The sequence below is a fragment of the Lycium barbarum genome, chromosome 11 (assembly GCF_019175385.1).
Source record: "Lycium barbarum isolate Lr01 chromosome 11, ASM1917538v2, whole genome shotgun sequence".
Classification (NCBI taxonomy): Eukaryota; Viridiplantae; Streptophyta; class Magnoliopsida; order Solanales; family Solanaceae; genus Lycium; species Lycium barbarum.
The window spans coordinates 52,560,456-52,567,506 of record NC_083347.1 but is presented as its reverse complement, the minus strand read 5'-3'; the positions used below and the strand labels follow the sequence as shown (position 1 = coordinate 52,567,506).

General features: G+C 35.4%; 1 long non-coding RNA gene across 10 annotated transcripts; it reads left to right on the top strand.

Moving 5' to 3' along the window:
- Positions 1-835: 835 nt before the first annotated feature.
- LOC132617171 (uncharacterized) lies at positions 836-5,640 on the top strand. Of its 10 annotated transcripts, XR_009573646.1 has the most exons (6): positions 839-1,137; positions 1,745-1,864; positions 1,956-3,299; positions 4,246-4,312; positions 4,653-4,707; positions 5,340-5,640. It is a non-coding gene; the product is annotated as an uncharacterized LOC132617171 (long non-coding RNA). The 10 variants fall into 10 exon arrangements; XR_009573650.1 differs by having other exon boundaries at positions 836-1,137; positions 1,956-2,515; positions 2,606-4,707; XR_009573649.1 differs by having other exon boundaries at positions 836-1,137; positions 1,956-2,672; positions 2,876-4,707.
- Positions 5,641-7,051: the final 1,411 nt, after the last annotated feature.

Genomic DNA, 7,051 nt, shown 5'->3' with positions numbered 1-7,051 from the left:
ACTTATGAAGTAATGCCCATGTAGACACTAACGAAATCCAACAAAAAAATTGCAAATTTGGTGGTTTAGTTTTTTCTTTTGTTGAGCAGATTCTTCAAAATGGAACAACAATGGATGAAGAAGAAGCAGGGGAAGCAGCAATGGAAGATGAGGAAGAAGAATGGAGGGAGAAAAACAGGCGGATGGAAAAGAAGAAGAAGAAGAAGGAGGAAAAACGAATGGAGGAAGGAGAAGAAGAAGAACAGAGGAGGGAAAAGAGCAAAAACGGGTGTAGCTATTGGCGCCCTTTTTTTGGACCCATTTTGGTATTTTAGGGTTTATATTGACTGGGTCAAAGTGTTAAAAATAAAACTTGAAGGCAAAGTGTTAAAAATAAAGTTAAGGGTCAAAGTGTCAAAATAAAAACTTTTGGGCAAGGTCAAAACCTCTTAATCACTAATCAAAAAACACCACCTCCACTCAATAATTAAAACTTGAGTCACTTTCTCTCAATAAAAAGACTTAAGAGTCACCTCTAGCTAAATGCCCCTTGGAAGTACAACTCCTTACCTTTCGCTTGTCGGCCAAAGGGCAACCTGCAATTTCCCTATTTACCTTTTTCTTTTTTGCATTTCAATCTTTTATTTTATTTATGTTGTAAATTGTAATTACATTTCTATTTCTATTATTTTTATTTTTATATATATTATATTTATATATATATTTTTAATTTAGAAATGGGAGTTGGAGGTACAACAAGGACAACTCTGAAACTATGAATATTGTTAGGGGTAAAATGGTACTTTATGCTTATGCTTGAATGTCAACAATACGTGTCCAATGTTAAAAGAGTAGGACACAGACACATCTAGAAGTTGGATTCCTTTACCATCTCTTCATTCTTACTCTGGGCAGTCCGCAGCGGGAAAGGTGAACGAGCACGGCATCAAAGATTACACACAAAGGATCGTAAATTGTACAACTCCTATAAACTTTGATAGATTCCAATTTTCGAACCACGTGTAGCACTTTAAACATTATTAACACTACATTTGGGTTTAGTCAGTGCATTTCTCTTCTCTTTCACTACTCTTTGTTCCATGCTCTCTGCAATTTTGCATCGCTACTCCCTGGTTGGAAGTGTCACTTCTCTGTTTGGTGAGTATTTTTACTTCCTTTAGCGTTTCTCTTTTTTGCTTCAGTCTCACGCTTCTCTTTTGGGTTTATACTTTTGCTATTAGTTTTGGTGTGTTTATTCTACAAATATCTATCTTAATTTGATTTTATTTCTGATCATTGTTTGTTGGGCATTGTTCGTTTCCTCTTCATTTTCTAATTTTTTTAAGTTTCTGATGAGTTTATTCTACAAATTTCTTTCTTATTTAGACTTTATTTTTATTCATTGTTTGTTGGGTATTGTTCGTTTCTTGTTGAAATTTTTACGTAAATGTTCGTAATATGATCTAATTTACTCCTGCCCACTTGGATATAGACACATATTGTAGGAATCTTCTGGTGGATACCAATCTGAATTTTTTGGGGACCGAAACTTAATTTCGAAATCAATTGCTACTTCAAGAACTCGATGAGATTCTAATTCATGAAGCACTAATTTAAAGCTCAGAAAGTGATTCAGTTCAAAAAATTGCCAATTTTTTTTAGAAAGGAAATCCCATTGAAATTTCATTCTCATTTATAAGGATTCGAGCTTCAATATGTGCTAATTTGCCTCCCTCCTTTCTTCTTAATGGGTTGTTTCCCCCAGTTCAACAGAATGTCCACAAACAAAGATGTTACGGCACGTAGAGCTCAAGAGAATAAGGAACAACGACGCGCTAATTGAAATTTGAGACGTCGCACCAGATATGTACAAATGCACACAAACGTATATATATTATGTGGATGTGCCGTTTTCTCTTTTTCGTTTGCTATGCTGATTACTCTCCTCATTTTTCCTCTTCTACTTTCAATTGCAGAGTTCGTGATGAAAGATCATTTTGTAGTGAAAAATAACGAGAAGGCCTATATCGATACGCTCAATGGACATGTCTCTCTGGATAATTTGAAGGAGGCATTTCTTTTGCATTAATGATTCCTAATAACAAGCTTTAGCTTCTTGATTTTTTTGCAGGATTCATTGTTGGTGGACAATAACGGTAACAAGATGTCCTTTAATTGTAATTAAAAAGAAATTCAAATTAATATTTTAACTAAATGTCTTTGATTAAGAAATGTGCGTAATGGATGAGAAAAAGAGTTAAAAGCGACAAAATAGAAGAAAAAACTTATGGAAGTGGTCCGTGTTCTTTTTTCCAACAATTGCTTGATTTGATTAAGTTGTAGCGTACTTTTTGTTGTTTTGTTAATGGATCATATATCTTTTTCAGTGTTAATTAATGGGTAAACATTAGAATTGATATTTTTTAGACTTGAATGGAGAAAAAAGTGTGAAATCGAGGGGACGTCCGGGGCACCAATACGAACACCATATGTGCATCCAAATTTGATTCCCTGAAAACTTAATATTCATGGAATGGTACATTCATATTATTTTATTGACATTTTGATATTATGTTAAGAATAAGATATTTGTGTAAGCCATGATATTTTAATACTGTGTTCGCAGGATTTATGAAGGCACATTTTAATTCACCATACAAGAAACTTCACTTTGACATCATCCTGAAGCTAAGGTTATTTATTTCATCATGAAGAAAGATATGAAGTCAATAAAACCTTCTAAATAGAAATAATGCTCTAATTTGACCAGTTTTTGCAGTCAAAAGCATTTAAAAGTCAGCAAATTGTTCAATTTGTTTTCCTTTCCATGTTCCTTTTAAGGTATCGGTTTACCTATTCGAAAATGTTTAATATTGCGCTGCTTTCTTGCCGGAAGCTTCTAATGGGAGCTGCATTTGGAGGAAAAGATGCAGAAAGGATGACTAAAATGAAATAGAAGTTCAAGTAAGGCAGCGTTAATGTCGAAGGATCACTTTTAGTGTTCTTGTCAATTATTTAACTCAATGCATCTGTCTAAAGTTGACAGGAGAAGAAGTTTTGATTCAAAAGATACCCATCTATACGTTTCTGGAGCTAAAGCATTGAACAACATAAAGGCTTCTCATTATAATTTCACTCCTACTTTGGGACATATAAAAGAAAAAGGAAGTTTATATAACAAACCCTTGCTCCCTTTACTATTTTAGAAAGTATTAATGTTTTGCTTGTCTATTTCCCCGTCTCAGTTGGCAAGGCCATCTTTGCTATACTCCAAGACAGAGGCAGAGTTGAATTATCATGTGCTACAGTATTTCATCATGGTATGATCTTGACCTTACATATCCTGAAAGCTTCTTTCAGTATGTGCTTTTATCTCATGTATTCAGTGAATATAGTGATGTAGTTAATTGATACTTCTCCAAGCTACATATCCTTAAGCTTCCTCTCTAATTGTAACACCCCGTATTTTAGAACTAAGTTTAGACTCATGTCAATAGATCTTTAGTGGAAAAACTGAAGGTTTGAACGTTTTGCGAAAATGGTTGATAGGCCTACTTCGGGCAGCCATAAATCCTTGATTAGTTGGGAATTTGGGAAAGTACCCTTAATGAAAGTTGTAGTATGTAGAAATACCTTTCTAACGATATATAGACCAGGCCAATGAGAGATCGGAGAAAGGAGATATTATCGTCTCAATATGGCTAATAGTAAGACACTTAAAATTCTATAGAATCGGCTAAGTTTTCGATACGTTTGCCTTACGGTCAAATTTCGTGAAAATACGTTGGGCATTTGAGAAAACTTAAAACATGAAAGTTGTAGCTCTTTGAAATAGATTTCCAGCGGTATATTGTGGAGCCCAAAAAGAGCTCTGTACAAGAAGTTATGACTATTTTACCGAACACTGCATAGAACCGACACACGTCGTTTTTCAGGGCCCGTGCGATGGCCTCGCGTCGCGGGCCGATCGCACAAAAACACCCTCTCTGAGTATCAACCTGCAGAATGTTGCGCGATGCACGTGCGTCGCGGACCCATCGCATAACATGCCGGGTTTCTGGTCAAAAGTTGGGATTTCGCGTTTTAAGTTATATTTAAGCGTGGGGTTTATTTTCCTAACACCCCTAGTCACGAAAAATTATCCTAAAGTCAGAGAGAACAAGTCCCAAGCCTCAAGAACCCTACAAGGTAAGTTTTATCATGATTCTAGATTGAATTCAAGTCCCTAATCTCTTTCTAACTTGAGTAAACCCTTCTAATCAATAGAGTTGTGAGTGGAACATTATTGTTGGGCGTGGAAACCCTAGAATCAAGAGGATTGAACGTCAAAAAGGTAATGTTTTCTACACTCTAATCATTCATAATAGTGAATTGATGAGTTCTTGGGAGAATAGTAAATGGGTTTAGTAAAGAGAATTACACGAACTATAGTAGGGTTTTGAATTGTTGACTTGAGGTTGTTATAATGATATGGGTGATGGAGAATGATGTTAATTACATCTAATTGAGATTGTAGAAGCACCTAGAAGTAATAGAATGAGAATTGGGTGAAGAAACACCATTAATGGAGATTGTGGAGCTTTATGCCCACTAAGTGTTTGATAAAATGCTTAGATAACCAAAGCATGAATATTATTGCTAATATAAAATCCCTTTGACTTGTATTGATATAGATCAAAGTTGAAAGGGTTGACGAACATTGTATTACGCTCAAAGGCTGGAATTAAGGTATGTGAGGCTAACTATCTACGTTACGGAATATTCATGATTCTCCCTACGCCTCATTCTTCATACTTGTCAGTAATTTGACTCAGAATATAGTTTAGCCCTAGTTTCATGGTATGATATAGAACTGTTATCTTCTAGGGTTGCAGTTACAGAATTCGTTCATGGTTGTCACTTTGAACATCATGAACTCAATACGTAATCTTTATAGACTTATGCATTGTTATCATATGAGTCTCAGTCAGTGTATAACCAGTTATTTGCATGAGTCCCATAATCAGAAACAGTTATCATGCTATCAGCTATAGCCAGTCTCAGTCTTGCAAATTGTTAATGTTGAACACCTGTATCTGTATTTTTGGGCCCTAGGCCACAGTTTATGCATACGTATTGCTTGGGCCTGAGGCCACAGTTTTTGTGCACATTATTTGGGCCCTAGGCCACAGTTATATTTACAGTTTTACAGGTGATTCTTCATCCAGAACAAGGAGTACTTCAGCTTCTTGCTTTCCTGTTTAGTTCAGTTTCAGTTTCAGTTCCAGTATTTTATTGCTTCAGTTGCTTTACATACCAATACAATTCAAATGTACTGATGTCCCTTTTTATTTCTTGGGGGCCTGCATCTTGTGATGCAGGTAACAACATATAGGTTGACGATCCAGCTACTCAGGAGTGTTCGTATCAGCTACTGTGGTGAGCCCCAGTTTCCTTCGGGGCGATATCAGTCATGCAGTTCTCACAACTTTCTAGACAATTACCTTTTTGTATTCATTAGAGGCTTTATAGACACAGTTCAGACAGTCAGCTATTTGTTATGTTAGCCTTGTAGACAGTTATACTTAGTCGTTCAGTTGTTTTGGTTTGGCCATGTTGGGTACTTTCAGATATGTTCAGATTGTCTAAGTATTATGATATTTCAGTCAGACGTTTAGTTAATCAGCATGTGTTAGTTTTATTTTATAAATTAGTTATGTTTTGGTATCACATGTTGATTTAGCCAGCCAGTTGGTTCGCTCGGTCACATGCAGTCAGGCACCGGGTGCTGTGTTATGTCCAGGCCCAGGTTCGGGGCGTGACACTAATTCTCTTTTTTGACTTTCAATTATATTATTTTATAACACGTTATTAGCACGAGTCTTTAATTTTATGTCACTATCTCTGAATTGAGCATTTTCATCAACAAACAAGTGTTCATTCTTTCAATAGTCACCATACTATCCTACTTGCAATTAGAGGTGTCAAACGGCAGGTCAAAATGAGTTGAATTAATAAATGGGTGAGTTATTGACCCGCTCAAAAGCTACTTGGGATGAAAAGGATCAGGGCGAAATGGGCTAAAATGCGGGTCATAACACAATCCATCCAATTCTTACGAACTTTTAATTACTTTATTTATTCTTTATAATATTTTAGTACCTTATAAAATTCTTCTTCTTCTTTGTTAAGGATATATATAACCTATCAAATAAGAAAAAAAAACTTTTGAAAATATTTTGACAAGATTTCTAATGAGTTAATTTGGGCCACATATCAGCGCAACTTTTGATAGGCTGAAATGGGCTGAGCCAATAAATTGTCAGGTCGATAACCCGTCAAAACCTTGATAGATTGGGCGGATTATGTTTTTATGGGATAATATTGCCACCACTACTCGTAACCCAAGGTATGTGCCTTATTACGTGTAGAAGTTTCCAGACCACCGTTTGCTTAAATGCAAAAGACGGGTACTTCTTTATTGAGAAAACACATCATTTCACCCCTAAACTTGACCGCACAACTCATTTTAGCAACTAAACTTAACTTGTAATTATATACCCCCTAATCTAGTATGAAGTGAAATAAATACCACCTTTAATGCTGATGTGGCAAAAAGAAAAAAGAAAAAAGAAAAAAGAAAAAGAAATTTAGGCAAGTAAATAACATAAAAAGGTGGGCCTGCTGATATATGTATTATTATTATACAATAAAACAATAAAATAAAATAAAAGTAACCCTAACCCTTTCTCCCTTCTTCTAAACACCGCCCCCACTCACCCCTCCTTCTTCCCTACCGTTTCAAGCTTACCACAGCAATTCAAGTTCTCATTTTCTTTCTTTTTCTTTTTCTAATACAGTTCGTCATAACCAAACCTATTTGGGTAAAACTCGTCATCTTTGGTTTAACAATGGCTTCATCCCCACCCCTCCATTTCTTTCCCATTTTTATATACTAAAGGTTTTCATTGTTTTATATATTAAATAAATAATTTTCTCAATTCTTGAAAACAAATCCTCTTAAGATATGATGACCCGAAAGTTTTTGTTACCGGAAAAGAGACCAATTTATCATCTCCGTCGGAAACAATAA